This window comes from Helianthus annuus, chromosome 1 (assembly GCF_002127325.2).
Source record: "Helianthus annuus cultivar XRQ/B chromosome 1, HanXRQr2.0-SUNRISE, whole genome shotgun sequence".
NCBI lineage: Eukaryota > Viridiplantae > Streptophyta > Magnoliopsida > Asterales > Asteraceae > Helianthus > Helianthus annuus.
Genome location: NC_035433.2, coordinates 49,464,618 through 49,475,311, shown reverse-complemented (window position 1 = coordinate 49,475,311; position 10,694 = coordinate 49,464,618).

Genomic DNA, 10,694 nt, shown 5'->3' with positions numbered 1-10,694 from the left:
ACCACCAAGCAAGTACAGATAGCTTTTACTGGGCTCCTAAATATGGAACGAAGGTTTTTAATAACCTATTAGAATCCTAACGGGTCTTTAATTAAGCCTATGCTTAGACCGGTTAGTTTTCAAAAGGAAGACATGGTTCAAACGCATGATAAAGCGAAGACCGGTTTAGAATGTGGTTTTGACCCGACAAGCTTACATGCTTTGTTTAATATGGGTAACTTAACCACGTTCTGGATTTTGAGACAAAAACGTTATGGTTTGACCCGTTTCGGCTAATATATGCAAACTAGTTACAAACGCCGATCCGAACGGTAAAAGTGCGTAACGAGTAACCAAATGAATCATGAACAAGTTTCCTAAGTTAGTATGCCCTAAATATGTTGTGATATCAACAGGATACCTTCCGTTATGCTCAAAACGAAATTAAACTCAAACTATGCCCCATAGGGGCATTTTGGTTATTTTAAAGTTTATAAAAGAGTTTAAATAGTAACCTGAGGTACAGGTCTGATTAAATCAGTAAATATACTTAATTTCCTAAGTTATAACAGTAGGGTATCATATATATGTGAAATTTATTAATTTTAACCATACCATGCACCGTAGGGGCATTTTGGTAATTTCACATAGGCTTAAAAGGTCAAAACTGAAAACCTGAGTTTAAAACTTTTCCTTACTGTTAAAATATAAGGATTTACTAAATATATCAGTAGGCACCAGCCCTTATATATTTAAAATAGTTTTGATACATACTATGCGTTAAAAACGCTTAAAAAGGCGATTTGGAGCCATTTCCGGGTTTTGTATAGAAAGCTGATATTTTTATTATTCCAGAAGGCTCAAAATATTTTATTTATCATATTAGATCGAGTGAATTGCAAGTTTTGTCCTTTATCTTTAGGCCATTTTGCAAGTTTTGTCCTTTATGTTTAAATTTGACGAGTTTTGTCCTTTATGTTTGAAAATCAAGCACGTTTTACCCTTTGGGCCTTACAAATCAAGCGCGTTTTGTCCTTTATGTTTAAAAATCAAGCACGTTTTGGGGCAAAACGTGCTTGATTTTCAAACATAAAGGACAAAACTCGTCAAATTTAAACATAAAGGACAAAACTTGCAAAATGGCCTAAAGATAAAGGACAAAACTTGCAATTCACTCTATTAGATCAGTAGAAAAAGGTTCGGAGTCAAAAGGATTTGTAAAACTCATTTTATAGCCCAAAAGGGCAAAACGGGCAATTACCGAATCAAGCCTATAACCCTATGTTATGCTCAGCCTAAAAATAAATAAAAATCTTTAAAAATCCCAAAATATTATTTTATATCAGTAAGTAAAAAGTTTGGTATCAAAAATTAGGTTTAGATAGGATATACGCTAATTACGCCGTTTAATTAATAAAAGGCTTTCTAATTACGCTATTGAGCATAACTCCTAATCTAGACCTCAATCTGATGTCAAATTTTAGGGACAAGTTTACAATTCAGTAGTGAAGGTTTCTATCCTCTCACATTTTCAAAAATATCGTTTAAAGGTCAAAAGGGCATAACGGTCAACAATTCGGCATATAACGGAAACTTGCAAATGAATAGGATAACTAAGGATTCAGGTTGTATAACCTCAGAGGGTTATACTAACCTTTAACATGATCCTAAAGGAATCCTAAGGCATAGCTAAATAAGTCTAATTTGGGTTAGAACTGAAAGTCAAAGAAAAAGTCAACTTTTGCGACTTTCGGCTCCGAACCGGGCCTGTACTTAGAATTGTCGGGTTGAATCATGTTTAAACATGTTCAACTAATATTTACCAAGTCATTAAAGTGGCAAAACTTATTTCATAACTTTTATATTATTAGTTATGAATTTTTATTTAAAACTAACCCGTTTGACTTTAATTTGACCCGACAAGTAAACTAAGTGATTGTGGTAATTAGGAGGCGCCCTTTTGAGGGTTAATTACCTACTTAATTACGGTCACGTAGCCATGTTTATTGCAAACCATGGCTTAGCCGTTTAAAAGTCAAAGCGTTTATCGAAACGCTTGACCTTTCGGCTATAACCACTAAAATAATTAAACTAGGCACGAAAGGGGACTTACAAAGGGTCCAAGGGACTCAAGGACGTTCTCAAAAAGAGTTCAAGATCCTCACAACTCAGAGAGTAAGCAGATTTGAAGGAAATGGTGCAAATAAACACCAAATCAAAGGGGTATATATAGGATTTGGAGGACCATTAGGATCGTTTCTTGATAATCGTGCTTAGATCTGAACCGTACACCTTTACCCACTGTTTTGGTAAACCGTGGGCTCACAAAATAGCCCATAGTAAGCTTGAAAACCATGTGCCAACAAGGAAAACCCAGTTGCTGAATGATAAAGGCTGTTTTGCAAGTCTGATGAACTCACGCGGCCCGCGTAGACTCCTAGGGAGTCTTACACGCCCCGCCTAGTCCTCATATCAGCAGCAGAACTTTGAAAAATTACAGAAATGGTCCCTGTAAGCTTATAAATGTGTTTCTGACACATTTAAGGGCCGTTAACCTCATTTCAAGGATCCATTATGAAGTTAAAACATAGAGGACATGAAACATGTTCAAAAACATGTCGGATGTCGGTTCGTTTGGTCGTACGGTCCCGTTGTGCGTCGAATTACGACGAAACACGGACGGACGCTAAAAACGATCCAAATTACGCGACGAATGGGATTTTATCATTCCAAACATTAAAATAAAATATTTTAGTGCTTACATAAATTTTTGGGTGTCCGGGGATATTCAGAATGCGAGATATGCGCGATAATGCAAACTTGTGCACTTTTTGACACTTTTAGTCCCTGCATGACATAAAAGTTTATTTTTGCGCACCGAACACCTCTAAGCCCATAAATAAGCTATATAAAAGATAATTAGGGCTTGTTTAACTCATGGTCATATTCCAGAAGGTCCGAATCATACGAATCGACATACTTTTGCAGTTTGACGCAAATAGTCCTTTAATCGCACAAGGTAGCGCGAAATGTCGTTTAATGATATCCAAGCCTTCCATGACCCATAATGGGCATTCCCATACATGAGTTTAATTATCCTACACTTTCGATCGCTTAAATGATCGCCAAAAGGCGTAGATTCAAAAGTTGACGCTTTAGGCCCCTCTAATGCGCAAACTTGCGCATCTCATCAATTAATAGCATTGAAGCCTTATTTAATTCATTTTAAGCATTCTTGGGAGTATTATTAAACACCACAATGCTTCGGGTTCCCCTAAAAGGTCATTCAGAGGTATAATTAAACATATTGACACTTTTAGTCCCTTATTTTTACAAAGTTGCACGTAACGTCTCTTAAAGGCACAAAAGCCTTGGACGGCCAACGATTGGCATTCCCGAGAGCATAATCAAATACCATGAAGCTCTTGGTTTGTTAAAAGGTCACTCAGAGGTAAGAATTAACATGTTGACGCTTTTAACCCTTTATTGCGCAAACTTTTAATTAAATACACAAACGGCTACTCTTGATCAACAAGTGGCTTATTTGTGATTATAAAACCATAAAAGGTTATTTAAAAACTTATTTAAGTTTTGTTATTACTTCCAGTTTGTTTATAATTAAAGTTTTTCGATTTTTTTTAAAAAATAGTCCCTAAATTTCCAGGTTTGACTTTATTAGGGTTTATTACACGTGTCAATACATCATTGGACGTGATTTTACGAGGTGTTACATGATTTTAAATTTTTTGACTCTGACAACCTTGTGAAGGTTTCAGAGGATAAGCTGTTTATTTGACAAGAAGCACCCTGGATAAGCACTTGTGCACTTTCCTTTGGGATTTTTGTAAACAGTAACTTAAGAATCTAGGAAACAACAAAAATGGTTTTTTTATTTTCTTTTATATTATTTATAGTTTTAATCATATCATTGAAAATCTCTTGGGAGTAATTGAAATTAACCTCTGCCAAGATAGCATATCCCAAGTATTGGATTTTCAATGGTATTTCTTTGAAAGCTGTAGTTTTATTTGAAACACACATGAGCAGGGTATTGAACAAAAATTTCATGGGAGGTGGAAAATTCCCTTTTTGTAAAGTTGCTTTGTTCATTTGTCCCTCATACCCCCTTTCGGCCAGATAAGTCTGGTACTTATGTTTAGGGAAAGAATTACTACCTGTGTGGTCATTCATCTCAAAAACCTCAGAGATTGTTTGTGGTGTGATGGAAACAAGAACTTTGCCTACTTCAGAGATAATAGCCCAGGGCTTTTTGTCCTGAACTTGAATGTTTGCATTTTTCCAGAATTCACGTAGGGTTTCTTGATATATTGGTGTGTTGCAAGTCAACAAAGTTTTGTACTTTGAAGAGGAAAGAGCATCAATAACGGAATGAAAATCTGTGTTTTGACTTGTTTTCTCAAGTGTGCACAGATAGTTATGAGGGTTTTTGAGATTAAGAGCCATGGTGAATCGAAGGTAGTTGCGAGAGAAGGAAGAGGATGAATGATTTGAGAGATTTTGATGAAAACTTCTTTTGAAAGAACTTTTGAAGTCGATACGGCAGTGAAACCTCTGATTGGTGTTTTAATCAGGGTTTTATAAAGTGAAAAAGTGAATGCTGACGTGACAGCGGTTACAAAGATCCGACGGCTTAGAACTGACCACGTGACAACCTCTGATGAATAATGGATGACAGTTGTTTAGGAAACCATTGATGATCAATATTAGGGGTTGACAATGGTGAAAATGAAATCAGTGGCTGACTTTTAACTATCAGTGGGTTAAAAACACTGACGTTTGACAACAGTGATTAACAAAGAAAATGAGAGAACAAAGGTTGACTTTCAGTAGTGGATAATTTTAACAAATCAGATGTTTGAACCAAAACAGTTGTTATGACAGACTTTTAAGGATTAATGAAAATTTAATTTTTAACTATTTTTAAGGATGAATTTTTGATTTTCTGAAAACATTTTAATGCTTTTTATTCATAGAAAAACAGGATTTTGCCTGTTATTCCATGTTAAGCATGCCAATTCTAGAGATCAAACTTTCAAAGGTGGATGTGTCTAATGCTTTTGTTAGCACATCTGCTAGCTGATCCTTAGTATGAACATGATGCAGAGAAATCAAACCTTTTTCATAGCAATCCCTCACAAAGTGATGTCTGATGTCAATGTGTTTGATGGTTGAATGTGAAACTGGATTTTTGATGATATTTTCTGCTGCCTGACTGTCCAACATGAGAGGTGTCTTCAAGGCAGTGATACCAAAATCCAGCAGTTGATTTTGAAGCCATAACAGTTGGGATGTACAGCTTGCAACAGCTATATACTCTGCCTCAGTAGTGGATGTTGAAACAACTGCTTGCTTTTTGCTTTGCCAAGATACTAAGCAATCACCTAGAAATTGGCACCCTCCTGATATGGACTTCCTTGTTGCATTGCATCCAGCAAAGTCACTGTCTGTGAATCCTGAAAGCTTAATAATCCCATTAGCAGGGTACCAGATACCAAGTGTGGGAGCACTTTTTATGTATCTGAGTATCCTTTTCACAGCTATTAGGTTAGACTTTCTAGGGGCTGATTGGGATCTTGCACAAACACATGTTGCAAACATGATGTCTGGCCTAGATGCAGTTAGTTACAATAAAGACCCAATCATGCTTCTATATAAGGTTTGATCAACCAAATCATCCTTTTCATCAGTCATGACTAGCTTAGTGGTTACCATGGGTGTACTACATGGTTTACAATCATTCATCTTAAATTTGTTTAACAATTCTTTAGCATATTTACTTTGATGAATGAATGTACCATTTTACAGTTGTTTTACTTGGAGACTAAGAAAACAGTGTAGTTCACCCATTGCACTCATCTCAAACTCAACTATCATGAGTTTTCTGAACTCTTCACACATTTTTGAACATGTGCTCCAAAAAATGATGTCATCCACATAAATCTGGACAATCATCAGATCTTTCCCTCTCCATTTAAAAAAAAAGTGTTTTGTCAATTTTGCCTCTTGTGAAGCCAATAGAGAGAAGAAAGGTGGAAAGAGTTTCATACCAGGCTCTAGGTGCTTGTTTCAGGCCATGCAAAGCTTTATTTAGCTTGTATACATGATTTGGATTAAATGGATCCTCAAAACCAGGAGGTTGACAAACATATACCTCTTCTTGAATCTTACCATAGAGGAATGCACATTTGATATCCATTTGGAACACCTTTATGTTGTGGTTGACAACAAAGGCCAAGAACAGTCTGATAGCTTCCAATCGTGCTACAGGGGTTAAAATTTTCATCATAGTTAATGCCCTCTTCCTGTCTGAAACCTTGAACCACTAGCCTTGCTTTATTCTTGACAACAATGCCCCTTTCATCAGTTTTTATTTTTGAAGACCCACTTTGTGCCAATAGGACTCACACCCTCTGGCAGTGGTACAAGCTCCCATACTTGTTGTCTTTTAAACTATTGGATCTCTTCTTGCATGGCTTCCACCCAACTGTTGTCTTTCAGTGCCTCTTGGTACTCGACAGGTTGATGAAGTGATAGAAAACCAGCAAAAAGACACTTGTGCTCTGTAAACACACACAATGTAGGACACTATCTTTTATCAAAGAAACAATGTGTTTTGGTCTCAAAAATTTGCTTATGTTGGTTTTACAATTTCACGTTTTGATTCTAGTTCATTTTCAAACCTTAAATCGCTTTCTGGGAAGTTATACGCGCACTGAGGCGTAAACGTAATCAGTTTAATGCGGTAAACACTCCGGAATAGTGACATAGGCTTAACATACCTTAAATAACTTTTATATAACTTAGAAAAATGTTTTGAAAGCTCTGGTGTGTCAAAAACAAGTTTATTCACACTCAGGGACTATTTGCGTCAAACTACGAAAGTCTGCTGATTCACATAGTATCGAACATTCCGGAACTTTATCATAAGTTAAAAATGCCCTAAATATCCTTTCATAGCTTAGAAATAGGCTTTGAGGTGTTTGGTGCGCAAAAATAAACTTATTTGATCAATAGGGACTAAAAGCGTCAAAAAGTGCATAAGTTTGCATTTTCGCGCATAACTTATGTTCTGAATATATCCGGATATCCAAAATTTTTTTTAATCATTAAAATATTTTATTTTAGTGTTTGGAATGTTAGAATTTCACTCGTTGCGTAATTTGGATCGATTTCGCGTAAGTTACGACTTCCGTCGTAATTAATCGAACAACGCAATCATACGACCAAACGAACCGACATCCGAGATGTTTTTGAGCATATTTTAAGTTCCCTATACTTTAACTTCATTTTAGAGCTTTGAAATGGGGTTAACGGGGCTTAAACCATGTCAAAAATGCATCAAAAACCATGTTTTGGGCTTGTAGGGACTAAAACTGACAATCTACCAAAGATTGCTTGAATTTCGTCATTTCAGCTGAATTTGATGGGTTTGATCCCTTGTTTTGAACTCTATGGGCTGGTATTTGATGGTTTTACATGTCCCATTGTATTTCAATACTATGTGCCCACATGTAAGGTCAAGATCAAGGCACATTTTGCGAGAAACGATCCTAACGGTCTTGGAAAAATCCTATAAATACCCCACCCCGTTTTCATTTCATTTTCACACATGATCTAATTTTATACTCTAAGTTGAAGCTCTATGCTTCATACCTGGGTATTTAAATCAAGATCTTCCTAGCTTGGACCTCTTGTAAGCTTCTTTCGTTCTTTTATGCGTTTTTTAAGCGTGAAAGTCAAACAATGTTTGACTTTCTGCTTTGACCAGTTAATGATCAACACGAAGTTCGTTTGACCTTCGCAACGTGAGCGTAATCACAATGGTCATAGTCTCTTGTGACTATAGCTACTGATTACCACGTTATTTAAGCGTAGTGACGAGTCATAGTTTCGGTCAAAATACGTGTCTATGCGTATTTTGCAACCAAACAAAACCGTTTGTTTTGATATCAAACTTGTTTTCTAACTTTGTTAAACATGTTTTAACATGTTTAACTCGTCACTTTTAGGATAGTGCTTGTGTAGAGTCGTAAGCCAAGCGGTCTTGACAACCGCTTAGACTTCCGAACCCCGACCCGTTTGGTCGATCATTAGGACCTGACCAAACATATAATGTGACCATAGTTGTATAGGGAATAACCTTCCGAGGTTATACCTTTATGGCTCACTTCGTTTTAGCTAGTTGTGTCATAGGTTAGTCTATATGTCTTAGGAAAATGACCAAAATACCCTTTTTGCGCATAATTTCATTTTATGCATATGTTAACACATATTTGACATCCAAACTGATTATATAACATAATTAGATATGTTAAGGCATATAATACTTGTCATAGGACTAGTTAGGCGTCTCGAATCCTTATATAAGTGTGCTTATTGTAAACACAATTTAATTGTGTCGAATCCTTAATATTGGTTTTTGTGTAGTTTGTTGGTGATTTAGATAACGAAACTAGATAATTAAATAAGCACATGGTAGATACGCCGTTGGTACTTCCTATATATAAGTGTGCTTATTGTATTACCCTTCGTGGCGTTATCCCGAATCACCATTAGGATTTATGATTGTTTTTAATTCAATGTGACAGAACTCAGAATCCTTATAGCATCTATCTATCTTTATAGGTTGATTCTTGTAGGATGTTTAGAGTACTAATATTGAAGTCCTTGCTTGGAATTCATTGTGTACTTTAATGCATGTTTAACTAGGCAATTGACAAGAACCCGATCCCTTTAGTATCTATTTATCTTCATAGTTAGACATATGTGGGTTTAGAGTACTGATATTGGAGTCCCCGTTTGGATTCATTGTGTACTTTAATGCGTATTTACAAGGTGGAACAAGTTGACGATTATGTGTTTATGTGGTAGTTGTGATTTAGATAACGAAACGGGTGTAATAAAATAAGAACATGGTGGATACGCAGCTGATACTTCCTATATATAAGTGTTCTTATTTTATTATTCTTGTAGTGTTATCTAGATCACTTTAGGATTTTGTGTACAATTGTTTCAATGTTTGATTATCAAAATCTTTGTAGAATCTCCTATATTTTTATAGGTTAGATTCTTAGAAAGATATTTGAAGTATTATCATGACTCATTGATTTGATTTATATAATACTTATATAAGTTTTGATTTATTTCAAAACAGTTATTATAAATCCTTGATTAGATTCCTAATAACATATTAACAAGTTTTAACGATGGTTTAATCGAGATTTCAATGTAAGGCATAAAATGACTTAGTAAATATCATATTGCCATATACAAACCTATTTTGTCACGAGTTTTCACAATTAAGATTAAAATATTGCAATACCAAATGTTTTGCCATTTATTTGGCTAATAAAACCTATGTATTCGCCGGCACTTTTATGCTGACTGTTTTCGCATATGTTTCAGGTTTTCGACTGTTCAAGCATGCAACGCATAGGACTGCATACGGGCATTGGACTTCTAAAACAACAGAACAATTACATGTATTCTTTGTTTGTAAAACGATGTTAATGATATTGAAATAATTTAGCACCAGTAGTTGTGAGCAATTTGTAACGTGACTCCCTGATATTTCCGCCGCGTGTTGTTATATTACGCGATTGGGGTGTTACAGGTTGAGCTTTGACAGCTGTTTTGAACATTTGCTGCTCTGGAAATGGATGTGAATTTTTGTTCTGGAATGATCACTTCATATCCATTGTCTGATGGAGGTGGTTGAGATGGACCTGCACTGTTAGTCTTGACAGAAACATTTTCAAAAGTAAATTTATCGAGATCAAACAACTCAGCAGGGTTTGCAGGGATTTTCATTGAAGAAAGTTCATTGAACTGTACATTCAAAGTCTCTTCCACTGTCTTAGTCCTAGTGTTAAACACTTTGTAGGCCTTAGCAGTGGTTGAGTATCCCAAATGATATCCACTGTCTACTTTGGCAGCAAATTTTGAAATTGAGTCTTTTAAGTTTAAAACGAAACATGGGCAGCCGAATACTTTAAAGTATGAGATCAGTGGTTTGATTTTATACATAATTTCATAGGCAGTCTTTTGATACCTGGGGTTTATCAAAACTCTGTTCTGGACATAGCAGGCAGTGTTTACAGCCTCTGCCCAGAAAGTTAATGGCAAACCTAAATTAGCAAGCATGGTTCTGGCAGCCTCAATCAGTGTCATATTCTTTCTTTCAACAACCTCATTTTGTTCTGGTGTCCTTGGAAAGCTGTACTGCCTTACAAATTTTTTTTGACACACAAAACTCATCCAACTCCCTATTTCTGAATTCTGTGCCATTGTCACTCCTAAAGACTTTTACTGGCAAGTCAAACTGCTTTTCAACCTGTTTGAAAAAGTCTTGCAGAATGCTTGTAGTCTCATCTTTAGAATGTAAGAAATAAGTCCATGTAAACCTAGAAAAGTCATCTACAATTACCAAACAATACATTTTCTTTTTAAGACTCATGACTTTTACTGGGCCAAATAGATCCATGTGCAGCATTTGCAAACACTTGGTTATTTTGAACTCTTCAAGGACTTAAATGAGCTTTTATGTTGTTTTCCTTTTAAACAGGAAACACAATGCTCTGGACAGGTGAACAATTTTTGTGGAAGACCTCTTACAATGCCCTGTTTTGACAGAGCAGTGATTGTATTGAGATTTGTGTGCCCCAATCTTCTGTGCCATAGTTCTGTCTCTTTGT